This window comes from Anguilla anguilla, chromosome 11 (assembly GCF_013347855.1).
Source record: "Anguilla anguilla isolate fAngAng1 chromosome 11, fAngAng1.pri, whole genome shotgun sequence".
NCBI lineage: Eukaryota > Metazoa > Chordata > Actinopteri > Anguilliformes > Anguillidae > Anguilla > Anguilla anguilla.
Genome location: NC_049211.1, coordinates 29,056,557 through 29,074,567, shown reverse-complemented (window position 1 = coordinate 29,074,567; position 18,011 = coordinate 29,056,557).

Genomic DNA, 18,011 nt, shown 5'->3' with positions numbered 1-18,011 from the left:
TATCACCGGAGGTGCGTCGCGCGCGTCAGAGGGGAGCAACGCCACTGCGGAGCGTTTGCTTTTGGGTTAGCGCGAGGGAAACGCGTTCTGATTTGCGCCAAGCGTGCTGAGTGCGTGCAGATGCTGAGCTGGAGTTTTTAAGCTGAGCGGAGAGCTGTTTTTGTTCGTCATCTTGTCATTCATTTTTTGAGTTGTAATTGAGACATAAGTGAATGGTGTCCTTTTTTGTTGTTGTAAATACAGCTCTGACATTTTAAATATGGATTAGGCAGGATTTCACAAAATATCAAAAAGAAGCGCAGTCTGTGGTTTTGAATGCGCCTCGTCTCATTGAAGGACTCAAATTTACAATAGTTAAGGAAGAACTTTTGTCTACCCAGTAACTGTCGAAATTACTGGGAGGAGACATTAATAAATGCTGCAAATGTTGGAATACATTAAAAAACTGTTTTTCATGTTTAAGTGCCTTTTACACAGAGTATTGGGCTCCGCTTAAAAGTCTATTTTGATAAATCTTCAGTATCATTGGATATCATTGGATCATTGGATATCAATACAACAAATGGTGGTAATTGTGTATTTATTATGTTCAAAAATGGACTACAGGATATTACCTGTTTTAGAACAGGCCTTCATGCAGGTTGAACTTTGAGCGTCAGACAAGCAGTAGAGCTGAATTTGAACTCTGCCATATTTGTGGTGATTTGCAATCTCCGGTCTTTTACCGGATTGAAAGATGCAAAACCTGTGCCCACATTTGTCTCTTTTTCTCTTTTTTTTATTTGATGAAACCAGTCTTTAATCCTGCTTTGCAACTGGTTTTTATGCTAATTGTTTGACCAAAGCCATTCAAATTTATGAACTCTGAGGAACGTCCTCATTATTTTCCTCTTCCGGGAAAGGAAACAAAGGCTAAAAGCGAATCGCAGCGCGTGCTGAGCCGAGTTGGACGAGCTCCCTCCACTGCCCTGCAGGGCTTGGGTTTGGCACGGGACTCGTCTGCTGGTGATGTCCACCATGGCCCACGCGGACACTCCCATATTCAGGCTATGACTTGAGACTTAATGAGGTCGCGGTGTGCGGCGACGCAACTGAAATGTTTAGTTTGCGGGAGGGGGCGGGGTCAGGGGGTTAGTTTGGAGCTGTAATTTTCGGGCCCGGATGGCCGTGAGTCAGCCATTATACATTCCGACTGACCAGAGGCTGCGGCCGGACTGGCGGGGTGGGGGCTGATGGGAGATTAGTCAGCTGTGGCCATGGTTGCTTTTGCCTCTGCCTGTGGGAAGACTGATCAAACATACCCGTTAACAGGCCTGGGAACTGCACCCACCTAAATAATTATTTGCCAGAAAATTCTCTGAGGTCATCTTAGCGTTGGTCATCCGGTCTTGACTTTTAAGTGTGCATTGGGGAACAAATGTACCAAAATGCTCACTGACTTCAGCATTTTATTAAGTAAAGTGCAGTTTAAACTTTTTTTGAAACAGGTGTGAAGGGCTTATGAAATTAATGTGTGGGTTTTGTAATGACTGAATCCAATTAATTTTCCACGAGGGAGTAATAAAAGTAATTCTCTTGAAGCCGTGCTGTAGCACACTACTCAGGTGGAACTCATTTTACCAGCAAGTGCTGACACATTGACTTCTGAGTCAAACACTCCCTCAGAACAATCTGTCATTAGAATTTCATCTGTTCATCCGGTTTTGAGGAAGGCTGTTTATATGCTCTAGCACCTTCTCTTAGTCAACCAGACAGAAAAGCATGGAATATTCAAATAGAAATCCAAAATGCTGGAAATCAAGTCAAGTGGTTATAGAAACTAAAGTAAAGGGGTTATTAAAGTGCACAACTTCCTAGCATTCATCCAACATGTTCTTCATAAATCTCGCAGATAAAATATGGCTATGATATTCATTTCTTACAACCTCAAAGTCTTTCTCCTTAGCCTCAAAACATGAATCAGTTTCCGCCCTCTCATTAAACTCCAGATTTTTCCGGAATACCCCGCCCAGACCCTAACACCCTGGTTTCTGGCTAGTCATTCAAAGTTTTCCAGGTAAGGGTTCATATCCATGGCATCTCTCTGAACTAGGAAAGAAATGAATTTCCGCGTATAAGAAGCGATGGCGTGTTGTTCCGACAGCCACGTCACTTTCTCTCTTTTTTTTTCCCTTTTACCGCGGCTGCGGTACCTTTGGCGGCAGACCTCTGCACTTCCGAAGCGGCTGTTTCAGAAGCGGGTAACTTGTACCAGATGGCAGGTCTTGTGTGCTTTTTATAAGGTGTTAATTGCGTAGCCTGCGCACGAAACGCTCGTAGGCACGTTACCGACTGTAGCGTGTGCTCCACGTGTTTTCCCGCCGAGTAACAAGCTTAGCTCGCCTCCTGAAAAGCAGACTCTCTCTCCAGTACGTTTTGGATTATAAGCTAACGTTGTATTCTCAAGTTAACATTCTCACTCTGCACAGTCTGTCAATACCTCAATGCTGTATTTGGATTTGCGACTGCTGTGCTGTTGTTGGAAGTATTCTCAACAGTGAGCGATGAACCAAATATTCAAAACAAAGTGGTATGCCGTCTACCATCGGAACTGCTGTTTTCCCGGTGAACGGTTGCGCCCCGGCATGCTAGGCGTAGCCGGCTAGCCGTGTCGCGGGGCGCCTAACGCCTCGGATCGACCGCCGCATCCAGCGGCAGCTTCTCCGGGGTAACCGCTCCGATCCGACCATCTGTGGCTCTGAAGGAGAGCTAATCTGTGACAACTGTGTTCCCTCGCCGCCCTATCAGTGGCTCGGCTGGTTAGAGGGGTGCGATGGAGCCCTCTTTTGTCCTCAAAATTGTTTTAATTAGCCCCCTGCCAGGGGTGAGGATGGGCCGGGGGAAGGCGGTGGTGGCGAGGGGGAGCTGGGCTTAATGGAGAGGCCTGGATATTGACTGGTTATTGCTCAGAGAAGGCCGGGTCTTCAGGAGCACTTGAGCTTGCTCTCTCCACAGCTCTTGAAGGTCTTTTTATTGACACGACCTTAATTGTAGAATATTTTATCTCCTGGGCCGGATTTGTCTCCCAACATGGCTGCCGTTTAAAATCACTCTCTCCCTTCGACTGAAGATTGCTCGATGAGATATTTGAACAATCCTGTTTTCAGGGCCAGAATCCTGCCCCCTGCCCCCAACACAAAAGATTGTCAGCAAATAAATATAGGCTCACCATGAACTTAATTGTTCATATTTATGGCATGTGGCTTGTTAATTACCAGATGTTTTAAATAGGCATTTCAAGTGTCTGCTATCACCACTTAATCAGCAGCACTATTTCTGATTCTGTGATCTGATCTGTGTCTTAATCTTATCATAGATTGACCTCTGCATACAAACAGGCTCGCTTTTCATTTCTGATAGTTTTGTTTATTCAGCTGCAGGCTTGCAAACAGCATTTTGAGTGTTTTTTTTTTCAACCTTTCGTGCTAATTGCATTACATCAGAATTCCCAGTTTACCGGCAATATTGTTTCATTAATGTTTACAGACTTTGATGTTTTGTTTATATTTCACAGATGTGTGTAGATGCTGGGGCATAGCAAATACAACATGTGAAAAAGGTTCCTGAAAATGCAAATATCTGATTTTCAAATTTTCTAGAAAAGCACCCCTTCATAGTTTTCACATCTTCATGATTGTCTTTTTGGCAATGTATCAGTAGGAGTGATAATACCTTGTAAAATTGTGACATTCATTAATTATTATTGCATGCAGTGCACCAGAAATACCACTGGTGGCGCTTCTGCGAAGCGATGAAGTGCAGGGTCTTCCTTCTTCAAGCTGTGAATATGCCAGTCCTGAACCCTGGGAAATGTTCATCTGCAGTAGGAGACCTGATAACTTTGGAAGTTAAATAAATCGATTCAGGCACTTGCCAACTTTAGACAAAAAAAAAAAAAATTATATATATATATATATATATATATACACCCTGTGAAGCCATTCAGTGCATTCTCACTGATTATGTTAGAATGGAGCGTGAATCTCGTGACTGTATGGGGAAATAGTGCATGTCCAGGGTGCAGTGCGTGGCTCATCGGCATGGCATAGCTGGCTGGTCTCTTTCCTCTCGCATGTGAATTTTCTTTTTCTGTTGACCCAGAGTTATACATTAAAGCTTGCACTTTATCAAACATTCCAGACAGTCTCCCTGAACTGCCGCAACCTTCCCCCCAATCAAAGCTGAAATGGCGGTAATAATTAACTCTGGCAGTCGTAGAATTTCCCGGCTGATTGGCCGTTAATTTGAAGAGGAGATTGAATTTACGCCGGAGGCCGTGCCGATCCGGGGGGGGGGGGGGGGCGTCCCGTCGGCTGGTCCCGTAGGAGGCAAGCAGCCGTGAGCACATGGGAGAGACAGGGGGCAGATGCCCCCTCAAAAAATCATTATTTCCAAAAACCAAAATACCAACAAAAAAAAGTGCCCAGGAACTACAATTAAAATGGTGGCCGTGTAGGTGTCTTTGCAGGTGGCACAGATGTACAAACCATCTAAAAAAAAAAAAAACAGAGCCAAGCAACCTGTGTTGCATGTGAAATATGTGCGTGCGAGTTACATATTTCACATACATGCGTTTGAAGTGCTGGCTGTCCCAGATGAGCCGGAGGTGCATAGTTCTCATTTCGGGAGAAGTCCTCCTTGACCGGGTCTCGGGGCGGTGTGCTCGCCCCCGAATCTCCCGCTGGGCTTACATGGAGGGCAACAAGAGGCTAAACTGTTGAAAAGGGAAGCAGCAGACAGCTTTATAAAAGTTAGCCACAGGGCCCAGAACTGCTTCGTACTGGGCTTAAAATAAACCTGTAGTGATAATTAAGCAACACATCCAAACAAGGGTGTTTAATGCACTCTATATTTTATTTAGGTCCCTTTTCCGGAGGAAATCATTACAAATGTCCACTCAATCAGTACATCCATAAATGTATTCCAGGAGGAGTGTTGACAGCTGTGTAAATAATTTTTATTACTTTATTACCTTTGTTACTTTGTTACTTTTTTCTGTTATCAGACGGCTTACACAATCTGTATGTTTGCAGTCCAAAACATTCACATACAACATCCTGCCTAGAAACAGATTTAATTGAGCGCATAGTTGATGTAAAAATGTCAAGGGACATCAAAATATATATTTTTAAGAACTTATATATATAAGGAAAAAAAACGCCAGTGAAAGTTGCCCGTTGGTCTCTGGTCAGGGTGAACTGTGACCTGTGTTTCGGCACCGATCCGGCTGGCGTGTGAATGTGTCGGTATGTGACCGTAGGCATGCGGGAGAGTCTGCTGGACTGACCGGCCCGCTACCGCAGCGACCGGGTGCATTAGCGGGGCTCCTCACTTTTTGGGTGTGTCAGAAGGTGGGGTCGGGGACAGCTTTTTTTTTTGCGGTCGCCTAGTCCTCGGGGGCCACGGCAACCTGAATGAAGCAACAGAGAGGGGAAAAAAAAGAAAAAAAGTTGATTTGCCTTTTCATGTGGACGCATCCATCCCCCACCTCCTTCCAACTGAAACTCCCCTCCCCCCACTCCCTCCATCCCAGCCCACCCCTCCTCTACTCGCTCACTTATCAGACAGAGAGGGGGGGGTCTCCCACCATCCTGAATGTCTTTTAAGCGAGTGCTGGGAGAAGAGGAGAGGACAATTGCTCCTCCGCAGACGCATTCCTCTAGAATAGACCCCCACCCCCGAGGTCTGGAATGTGTGCCGGGAAGGACGCGTTCGCTCCGCCCCCCACTACGTCAGTCCCAAAATCACGTATGATCCACAAGACGTGGACGTCGCAGAACAACAGATGATAATCGATCTTTACAAGCAAGGTGAATTCAGCCAACACCGCAAAAACCAAAAAAATAAGTCTCAACTCAACTCAATCTTAGCAAGTATTTTAGTCTCGTATTTAGGCTTATAATTTCATTTCTGTTACTTTTTTGTTTTGCTAATTAAGACAAAAAGATTGCCACAGCGGTGAGACATCTCAAGATTTGCCCATGGCGAAAGAAATTTTCGCTTGTCAAGCAAACAGTAACTTAAAACCAGATAATATTTTCTGCTTGAGTGGAAAAAAATAAGACTTTAAGACTCATTACAAGACTAAAACACTTGTTAAGACAGACTTCTTCTGCAGCGAAGGTTATAATCACAGCTTTTGTGTTGTAAAGAAGGGTCCCTTGAAAAGTAATTACTGCCTTTTATAAAAGCGGCAGCTTCCACAGGAAATTGACCGGAGCTCATGTAACCTATAAATCTGCTGGTTCTCTGGAGGAGGTTCACTTTCCTCCAGGTCCTTTTTGGGGCTGAGAACAATTTTCCAGGCAACCTAGGCAATGTTTACAGTTTATTTGGCAGACGCTTTTATTCAGGTGATCTTACAAGGTCGTGGAGGCAGGATTTTGTGAATTGCATGTCACATAGATAACTAGGACAAGGCATGGGCGCACATAATAGCAAGTAGTACATTGGCGGCAAAGCAAAAGGCTGATAAAAAAACCAGTGCTTAGATAGACCATTACCCAGGCACGTGTGTATGTCATTTGTACGCTGCTTAACAAAAACACTCAGCGACACCTTTGAGTTACATCGCAGCAAGCACATGACATTTAACAATGACCCACAGCCCAGCATTAGTTTACATCATGCTAACTTACACATAATGCCTTAGTAGTGTTCTAGAAGATTGCCATTAATGTCACTAAAGAACACACAGTGCCTGACAGCCATTTATAAGCGCTGTGTTATTCTAATGTCAGACAGACCCAGACCTGGCCAGGCTTGTGAGTCGCAGTGTAGTGTTACAGCCCCCATACTGAGGCACTTTGTCCTTCTTCCTGTGTGTTCCTGGATGTAATGCACTGGAGGTGATTACCACACTTGTCATAGGAAAAGACCCTGCTGTAGGTACTCTCTTTTTTTTCATTCTGTGACTACATGGCACCAGTATAAAAAATGCCACAGGGGACGTTTCTTTAAGTGCAGACTTATAATTAAGAAAGATTAATAAGCACTTGCTGTAATGAACCCACCCCCACCACTAGTGACACTGGCCCCCAGGCAAGGACTGTGGGAAAATATGTGCGTGTGTGTGTGTGTCTTTCTGTGTGTCTGTATAACTGTATTAGTTTGTGTGTGAGTCTCTCTCTCTCTCTTTCCTTCCCCATCCCTTCCTCCCTCCCTCTCTCTGCATGCTGATTGTGGGAAAGCAGAAAATTAGTATCCTGGAATTTCATGCCATTTTGCAATCAGAGCACGGTTATCATGATTATACATTTTTGTACTTTAAAATAGAAAATTAGTAAAGGAACCAGGAACCGACCAGGCACTGCATTGTGTTCTCACATCCAAAATTATACATTCAAAGAGGCAACTTTCCACGTGGGTCAGATTAATTCTTGATGAAGTTGTAATTGTGTTCTCATCTGTGATGATGAGACATGTATGCGTCGCTCTCGTACGCCGGTCAGTTGGACTGTAACAGCACAAGCAGATGTGTGACCTCAGCAAGCCCACTGTCAGACAGGCCAGTGATTTTCTGAATGGACAGGAAGTTCTCCAGTCAACGAAATGATGCATCTGTGCCTTCGTCTCGTCCCAGGTGTAACTCTAGTCCCCTCTCCCGGACACTTGTTACCGGCAGGATATTAACTGCTGAAGGGCCCTGGGAAATCGAGTTCCTCCCCGGCAGTTAATGGTGCATGCCCCCCGCCACCCATACCCCCACGCCCCCCCCCCCCCCCCCCCCCCCCCGCTCGCTCGTTGGCCTGAAAACCGACGCCTTTTTCCGCTGGCATCTTTCTGACACTTTCTTTTTGTGACCGAGTGGAGCGTGGAGCTCCTGGCAGTAACGAGCTCGGGCCCTGGCGGCGCCTCGGCGGCTGAAACTTGCGGAATGTTCGCTTCTTTGTCTTCGCCCGCACCGTCGGGGCGAAGTGGCAAATTTTCAGACTTTTTTTTTTTTTAAAGACCGGCTTTTTGACAGAGTTTAGCCCACAACAAAGAAGGTTGTTTGGCTTGAGTCACGGCAGGGAAGAAGAACAAACAGGACGGCAGTATCATGGAAAGAAAGGGTTGAACAGGGGCACAGAAATATTTGACGAGTTCTTGAATGTCTCTCACCCTCACTTAAACAGTGTGGGCCCCTGGATGGAGCTGTCACTGTCACTTGTTGACACCTGTATCCACACAGGAAGCACATCACATGAGCATGTTACACCTGTACCCACACAGGAAGTACTCCCCCTGAGTGTGTTACACCTGAACCGACACAGGAAGTACTCCCCCTGAGTGTGTTACACCTGTACCCACACAAGAAGCGCATCACCTGAGCGTGTTACACCTGTACCCACACAGGAAGTACTCCCCCTGAGTGTGTTACACCTGAACCAACACAGGAAGTACTCCCCCTGAGTGTGTTACACCTGTACCCACACAGGAAGCGCATCACCTTTGTGTGTTACACCTGTACCCACACAGGAAGCACATCACCTAAATGGGGAGACTATGTATAAAGAGGGCTGTAATTCCTACACAGATCATTCTCATCGTCATTGTTTTATTTCAAGTCCAATGTGCTGGAGTGCAGTCCCAAGACAACACAAATTGCATCACTGTCCCAATACTATTGCGTTTAACTCTAGTTCTCTTATGCCATAGCCCAGATTCGACCCATGCATGCAGGCTACAGAGCTCAGCTTTGGGTTAATTAGGAGCTAGCACCTTTACAGCAGGAGGCACTCAGGAGCACCAGTGAAATACATTTTTAAGTTTCAGTAGATGGACCCCAGGGAAAGCCGTTAGTTGGACGCACTAAACACATGCACGGTCAGTGACCCATACAAGGCAGGTTTATGAATGCTTGGAATGTCCACCCAAAAACTCCCTGGGTTCTGTTCTCTCATAGGACGAATTTAAGTGCCGCTAAATTCCTGCAGGGCCAGAGGGATCCTGTGATCTGTTCATTGAAGGCACATCCATTATCTCCATTTTGCCATTTTTCAATGACATCCTTTGTAATCCTCTTTTTGCTGATACTTCTAATGCACGTGGATTCTGTTTATTGTGAAATCAAGTGAGCATATTCGAAAACGTTTGTAATATAATTTCATTTCATTGAACAATATCTGTTTTACTGAGAATGACACACAACTCAGAGTAAAGTGAAACACTATGACCTGACTTGAATTGAGGGTCGGTCGCCTTTCTTGAAATGTAAGTCCTGGATCCAGTAAGACACCTGACTGTTCTCTGATGGGTGTAGAGTAAGCTGAACCGTGAGGCTTTGTTTGGGAAGCAGAGCGGGCCCTGTGCCTGACGGGGTTGAGTTTACCCTCCTATCTGAGAAGACCACACACTTGGAGGATGTCACATTTTATTGCTGTGTAAGTGTTCATTATTTAAGCAGCTGTATCCATGGGAACATATAGTTTCGCGTATTATCTTGTGATCTAGCTGTGTCTTGGATGCGTGCCTGGGATTCAAGCCAGCAACGCCTTAAATTCAGTGTCTGTTGCGTCTGTTGCCGTATTTGTTTGCCCTCATTTTATAGCTCATTAGTGTGCTGTACACACTAATTATTGCATTTTTGTAGCTATTTCACATCTGCTAATATGCGCATACATATACATACAGTATATGAAACACATAATTCATATGTAACACCTGCATTATGCTGGAACTGAGAATTGCTAGAAAAGTATTTTTTTAAAACAGCTAGTTAAATATCTGGTGAATAATTCACATACAGCTCCCGGTTGTCAGACACAGTGAGCATAATGTTTGGGACAAAAACATGGGGGGGGACTATGTTTAAAAAGTGCTGTATTTTCTACCTGGTGAAATCAAAATGTATAAAAACACCCTTTAATAAATGCTGAGAATCTGCACTTTAACCACATGTAATTGATTTCAAATGTAAAACTGTGGAGTAGAGAGCCAAATCAAGAAAAACAAAAGTCTTTGTCCCAAACATTATGGAGCTCACTGTATAGCCACCAAACAACTCAACCAGTCAGTGGTTTCTGAGCATTTTTATATATACAAAGACTATTCTGTCAAACCATATTTTTAATAAAAGCTATTCCGTGCGCATAACCCTGTGTATAGCAAATAATTGGTCTATAACCCAAACCAGTCCATAGCATGAACACGGCTGGGGTGTGAATGAATGTGATATGGTTCCATACGGCACCTGTGTGCGGTGGCTGAAATCCGTCGCGTACCCAACTCCGCTCTTTCTCACTGGCGTTCTCTCACGGTTTATGTGGGGTGAATGAAAGCAACAAAGAGGACTTTGTGTCTTGTTTAGCGGGCGGGCTCCACGCGCGGCGGCGGCGGCGGCAGCGCTCCTCAGGGCAACGGCCGCTCTGACGGCTCACCCCCCACCCGTTACACAGGGACCACTTCCACCGTGACCCCGCCAGGCACAGGTCAGGGGTAATTGCGGGCTTGTCAGGGGCACATTAATGTACTGCGCGCTGATAAACGTGTGGGTCTCAAGCCGTATAGTTTCCATATGACGACTGGAGGCGAAGAGCCCGGTGATGCTGCAGCACAGAAGTCCATCGTGTACAATTTGCAATTGAGGCATATGACTGGAGCTCTTAGGCACTATGGGTGCATTTAGCTTAAGCAAACTTAAGTTTGCTAAGCGTGAGCTAAAACCACTTCAGTCATGAATAAAAAAATATGGCTTTTTCCCAAACATTGTGGAGCTCCCTGTATAGAAACAGGTTTCACCGTGTAGAAACAATGGAACTTTTAATACATTTCAGGGTGCCATAATATTTGGGACAAATGGCTTCATAGGTGTTTCTGATTAGTCGAGTGTGTTCAATTGCTTCTTTATTGCAAGCTTTCAGTAGACAGCTTTCATTGTCTAGTTTTGATTCTAGGCTTTTGATTGCCTTTGGAGTCTGTTATTGGTTTTTGTCAGCATAAGGACCAGAGCTGTGCCAATGAAAGTCAAGGAAGCCATTATGAGGCAGATAAATATGAAAAACCATTGGTGACATAGGCCAAACCTTAGGCATACAAGATCAACTGCTTGGAGCATCATTAAGAAGAAAAATAACACTGGTGAGCTGAGTTATCACAAAAGGGCCTGGTTGGCCAAGGAAGACCTCGACAGTTGATGACCAAAGAATTTTCACCATAATGAAGGAAAACCCCCAAACACCTGCCTGACAGATCAGAAACACTTTTCAGGAAGCAGGCGTGGATGTTCCAGTCACTACTGTCTGCAGAAGACTTTGCAAACAGAATTGCAGAGGCTGCACTGCAAGATGCAAAGCACTGGTTAGCCACAAAAACAGGATGGTCAGGTTACAGTTTAGTCAGAACTACCTGAAAGAGCTTGCAGAATTCTGGAAAAAGGTTTTGTACAGGGCTGAGACTAAGATTAATTTATATCAGAGGGAGGGCAAAGTATGGAGGCCCCCCCACCAATCTGTGAAACATGGTGGTTGGGGGTGTTATGGTTTAGGCATGTATGGCTGTTACAGATACTGGCATACTTGTCTTCAGTGATGATGTAGTACTGAAGCATCTTAACTGCTCAAATTAAAGCAAATTCAAATGTGAGTGAAATCTTATCTACCTTAAGTTTTTTTTTTTATAACCCTAATACCTTTAGCCTGTAGTGAGAGTTAAATAGGCACTAAGGTTGCAAGAAAGAAGAACAAAGAAGGTGGAGTTAAGCTTAGATATGCAGGGCCAAGTAATCAGATCCTGGTAAGAACATTATTCCCAGTCAGAAATAGCAAAGAAGCTTAAGAATTCCAGGTGCAATGTTCAGTACAGACTAAGAAGGGTCCAGCTGATGGGCAGTAATTTTAAAAGGAGAAGACCAGAAAGATCATAAGGCAGAAGACAGATATCTTGTGTTGTCCTGCAAGAGAAACCATCATAAAACTGCACCACAACTACAGGAAGAACACAAGAATATATATAATAAAACCTGCCTTTCCAGACATTTTGTAGCTCCTCTGTACTCATTGAAATCCTTGTAAATAAATTTTATTCAGGTGCAAGGTTTTGGCACAGGCATTGCCTTCCCACAAGGCCCACTCCATATTCTAAACAGTTAATGTTCTGTGATTTTGGTCAGATGGACCTTTTCGAGGATGCTCGAATCTAATTTTTTTTTGTTGTTGCAAATGTCGTATAGTGTGCAGGCATTTCTGTTTTCACTAATCCCTCCTGTATGTATGTGAGTAAAAGGTTCATTCAGATGTCCATATGTCTATTTTGTGGCAAGAATTAGTCATTAAACGTAATAAGGTAATAAAGATGTAAAAAGACACAAACGGTTGCTTTTTCAGGTCCGCAGCCAGCTGTTCAGTCAGTTGGGATAGATTCCAAGCTAAACGGACAGTATTGCTCTGACCAGAAGACCCAACCACAGTTATCTGAAGCTTTGATTGTTGGTGATATTTACCTTGTAAGGTAAAAGCATAAAAGAAACGGATTAACAAAAGGAGCAATGCTGAGAGAGGGGGTAAGAGATGAGCAGCATTTATGGGCTCTTCTCACATTTTTCCGGCATCTCCCAAGCTCTTGCGGTCCGCTATGCTTGGTATGCGCTTGGCCCTCTTCTCCAGATGACGAATGGCCTGGGATGGGGGAACAAATATGTCGCCGCATGAGCTACTACGTTGAAAATTGACACCTATCGAACAGGGGACCATCCATCAACACACACGCACACGGTACTGCTGTTTTCTTCTTATTTTTAGCATAGAGGTTTCAGTCAGTAGTGTAACAGTAACAGGCAGATTTTCTGGTCCTTTTGTTCCACACTTAATCATCCTTAGTTTCTGTGTAAACAAGTGAGGATAATTTATCCTCCCAGGTACACCAAGAGGTGTCACACAAAAGCATGACTGCTCTTTTTTCACCATCTCGCATTTTATTTACTGTACTTGTTCTTAATGTTGGTTTGCCAGATGCTGCTGGACGTGTCTTGTTGGTTCTGCTGGTTCTTCCTGTAGGTTTTGCTGTTTAGCTCAATAACAGGTTCCAAGTTTATAAAAATGTACACACACACACACACAAAGTATATACATACACACTGTGAGCACCTCATAAAAATGTTTGTCTTTTTTGGTATGTTGAGGTTCTAATGCATATGATCAAACAACTTGATTAATCCAGTCCTCTCCAGTCTCACAAACATTATCTGCCAAACATCTCAGGCAGAGAATTGAGAGTGTACAAAGATTCCATTCACTGATGTGAGTCTTCCCTGTCTAAAGAGTATCAACAAAATTCCTCTTTGTGACTGTAATTGAATACTTTTTAAAAAAGAAGAATGTGCATTAATTTGTCAGGGGATCGCGCCTGACAACTTTAGTAAAGTCCACTATAACCACCTTCAAGGGCCCCATGACCCAGGGAGGGGGTGACCTTTGACCTTATTTGGGCCTCTTTTATGAGGATTTTTTGGGCTCTGGCCAGATGGCTAAACTATCAAAGGGTTTTATGGGAAAAATCTGCCAGTGGAGTCATGTAGTATATTTCTCTCATTGTGTTGGAAAAACCACTGCTGCTTGTGACCCTTTAGAAATTAAACCATAGAAACTGCATGCAGCTAATTTAAGGCTGGCCCCTGTTAATTTTATTTAATTTACATGTGTGTATGTGTGTGTGTGTGCGTTGTATATGTATGTCTATATTTTTGTGTGATAAACCATAAAAAGTTGTTTTTATATTTATCACATTTTTCTCAGGGATGGGAATATACAATAGTATCAACTGGCCATTATTTTGTGATCACAGGAACGTTTTTTATGTCACTTTATTAACTTTAAGAAATTGCAGTTGTATTTATATAAATTTGAGACATCTTTTTGTTTGCTTACTTGCTTATTTTTTTCTATTTTCTTCAGATCCTGGAACTTTTCCAAATTGAAGGATACCTTGCTTTCCTTCCTTTTTGTTTTGTTTTACTGGATAGCATAGAGAAATACCTTCATATTGATCTATATAGAGGCTGGCAAAGATATTGCAGGATTTCAGTTTTTGGTAAGAATAGCTGTTTTTTTTCCCATTGAAATACGTGAAAAATGTACCCTGGAACTCTGTTGACTGGTTTAAATATTTTCCAGATAACATCCAGTCAAATGCAGGATGAGCAGAAATCAGATGGCATTCCATATTTCAGGGGCAGGAGAGTTGTGTGTCCCTTGGTTACAGTAATGTGCAGTGTGTGCGTCAGTTGGGTGGCCATCTTTATGAGTAACGGCCTGCGGGGCAGCGTTCCCCTGTCTGATGAGGAGGGTGTCCGGAGGCTTCCCCTCCGTTACCGATCGCTGCACACCGTGTGATTGGTAACATCGGCCGAGCGGATAAGGGCGAGAAACTGAAGTCAGGCCGGGCGCTTGCTGCGCGCTGTTTTCTGGGGTCATGTGACCCGGTTCCTCCAAATGGCTGAGCCGCAGACAGGGACGCAGAACTCAGCAGGAAGGAAGCGTCTCTTTTACTGGCAGCTGCTGTAAACATTACCAATCACCTTCCCTCCCTGCCCCAGGTCTTCGCCGCTTCCCCAGAGCCTCATTTTTTTCTCAATCCAAAGTAAAAACCACCTTGTAAAGAAAGCGTGTTTGCGGGAACTTTATTTATTGATTTATTTAATGTTCATTTGATAGGGACAGATACATTTAAACATAGATTATTAACCATATCCAATGCGATGTATCACAGCATTTATAGCATATGCTCATTTCCGAATGACGTATTTGTAGCCCACATCAGGAACGAGTTGGATTCGAACCCTAAGCCGAGTGTGTTCTCACTTTTGGCGTGTGCCCCCAGTACCTGTCCTGCAGATAAGGTTCCCGAGGTGCCACTCCCTTTCGCGTGGACAAGGTTTTTTCGTGGGTTTTGCTGGGAGACCTGCTTGTGGCGACAGTCTTATGGTCCACGGCGTAGCCCCCCGTGGGTATCTGTACGCAGTTTAAGGCGCTGTTCCGTTTCGTCACCGCCGCTCGGGGTCCCCCTCAGTCTAAGCGACGCCCCTCTGGAGACGTCATTGGCTGGGTGGGTCTCGCTCATGCTTGCGGATGGCTGAGCGGAGAGAGAGAGGGAGGGAGGGAGGGAGAGAGAGAGAGAGAGAGAGAGAGAGAGAGAGAGAACGTGTTTTAGAGAAAGTATGTGAGGCAAAGAGATGACGAGGGAAAGACATAGTGTGTGATGAAGAGTGTGAGGGAATCTGTTAGAGATAAAGAGGGTGAGAGCGAGTGGGTAGGAGTGTACGAGAAGGAAAGCAAGTATGAGGGGGTTAGAGACAGCCTGTGTGAAAGAGAGAGAGGTATAAGGGACCAGAGTTTATTGTTTTCTTCTGTAGTGCGAGGCGTGAGTCATTAAAAACAGGAATGTGACGTTGGGCTGCTTGTTTTGCTTCAGCCTTCACAGCGCTGGTAACCCAAGCTGTCCTGAGCGCCGGCCTGTTAACGTGGCCGTTCCTGTTCCTGATTGCACTCCGAGGTCACGGAGGCTCTGAAGGCCCTGGAAGCAGTTAAAATAATGGGCCCAGACCACATGTCGGAGGGCCGGAGCAGCGCCCCATGGCTGAGCCGTGACACGGAGAGACGGCCGAGAGACAGGAACACGGACAGAGACCCGGCGGCGCGAGGAGCGGGGCCGCGTCTGTACGCTCCTCATTTGGGCCATGAGATGAAACCTCTTCGAGATTTCATCAGATTCTCAAAGGGGATCTAGAGAGCAGCTACAAATACGCAAATGTATAAACGCACAAGACAAATCAAAAATGGGTTTTGTAAATGTCTGTAAATTAAGGTATATACTTTTAAAAATCCACCTTCTTGTCAAAAATGTTTCTCAGGTCCAGCAACATGTATATCTCAAACTTTCATGTTTTATTATAATTTTGGGTTTGATCGCTTCAGTTAGTTCCTTTGCTGTTTGAGGGGTGATTGGTCTGTGTCCGTTTTTCCAACAGACGTTTTCATGGGCCCTCTAGTCAATGAGATTGATCTTGTTCAGTTTAACGACGGCTTTCGGCCTCTTCTTCTGCAGATAAGGAGCGCACACTGCTGATAACCACTCGGAGGGTGTCCCTCTCACACTGAAACACGATTATGTCATTAAAGTCCATTACCGACCCAGCCAGTCTTGACAGTATCTGATTAGCATGGTAAGCGAGCGAGGAAAAACCAGAGAGAAGAGAGGGAAGTGCCAAGATTTCACGGCATATTGGTCCCATTGATTTTCATGCTTACAGTTTGCTGAAGTTTATTTGATGGTCTTCTTTTTGGCATCTTTTCCATATAAGGCCATTGTGAGGTTGCATCATTCTGGAAATATGCCATATATGGCATATGACATGATATTCTGACCCAGGAGGTTGAGCTTTAGTAAATGCCTGGAGGATAGTAAAAGAATGTCCTGTGCAATGCACCCTGTCACCTAGGCAACGAGTCACATCAGTCCTGTCTCAGTGGGACCCCGTGTGGCCAGTGTGTGTGTGTGTGTGTGTGTGTGTGTGTGTGTTTGTGCGTGCGTGCGCATGCGCGTGTGCGTGTGTTTGTCTGTGCACCGCGTCCTCTGACGGTTGGCACGCTGACGGCGGTGACAGTGAGGGTGGGCAGGACAGGGAGGGGCTGGCGTGCCGTTTCCTGTTTATCTTCCCCTGTTAGGGCCGCCACTCAATCCCCTGCCCCCGCCCCCGCCCCTCGCCCCCCCGCACACGGCCAGGCTTCCCCCTGCCAGAGCGCCAGGCACCAGAGCGGAGGGGGGGGCGGGGTGTAGGTTCATGACCCCTGCTAAACAGGGTCAACACCACAGCACACTAGGACCCCACGAGGCTCGAAAGGCAGTTGTTAATAATAATATTAGTCCTCTAATTTACGCTGGCTCCACTGCACCTTTTCAAGCTGATTGGAAACAATGTACATCTTTCAGCCCGGCTGTATGTGTGTCAGTTCATCGTATGGTAATCAGTAACATATCTAATGGTTCATCCGGACAATTATTCACCACAGGCAGCTGGGGACACACGGTGGGTTTGTCTATAGCATCAGTCTAAACGCTGATGGTCCGTTCATAAACACGAATGAAGCAGTTTCCGCTCCACACACAGACTGTACTGGATTCTTTGCGTGCTTTCATTGTTTTTTTCTTTGGTTTGGTTGAGTAAAAATTATGAAATTGCGCCCGATTCCTGATGATTTATTGCCATCATATCACGCACTACAGTAAATTATATCATAATTTTTTTTAACTCTAGCCGCACAAAACACGAACAGTCTAAATAAGGGTTTCATTCTAAACTTCAACGAAGCAGAGAACTTAAACTTCAATCAAAAAATAAAAACAAAATTAAAAATGAGATTAAAAATCTCTCCTGTAAATTCACCATCATATTCACCATCCTTTGTATTGATTTATTTAAGATAGATTTAATCAACAATTGCAATGAAAGGAAAATAAAAACATAAATAAAGGTACAGGAGCGGCAAAAATGCTATTTTCTTCAGTAGAGCATAAAGGTTTGTTGAAAATCTAAATTGTTATATGAACATGAAGATGAGGTGTGTGTGGTGGTGGTGGGGGTGGGGGGGGGGGGGGAGTTACAGGCATGGAGTAGTGGATCTCCAGCTCCCAGTATCTTTTTGCAGTGGGGGAAGTCGTCCCAGGGTACCGGCGGAGTTAACAGAGGGGTTTTGCCGAAGCACGAGCCGGCATCTGTAACGCAGTTCAGGGGTCCCGTTCGGAGATCCGTCTGTGCCGTTTGGAGAGCGTTCGCTCAGCTGCAGCAGCGCTGGACGCCCAGGGAGGGTGGGGTTGGACTACCAGAAGAGGGCGGTACCCCACGCCTGAGCGATCCGCCCCGTTCGCACGCTAATCCCGGGTCAGCGGGGGGCCCAGGCTCTCCACGCGTCGCGTGTGGCGCTCAGACGCCTGCCCGCAGGGCAGTGGAACAGCGGCTTGTGCCAGGCTTTGAAAAGTGGCACGGTGGCACCATTATG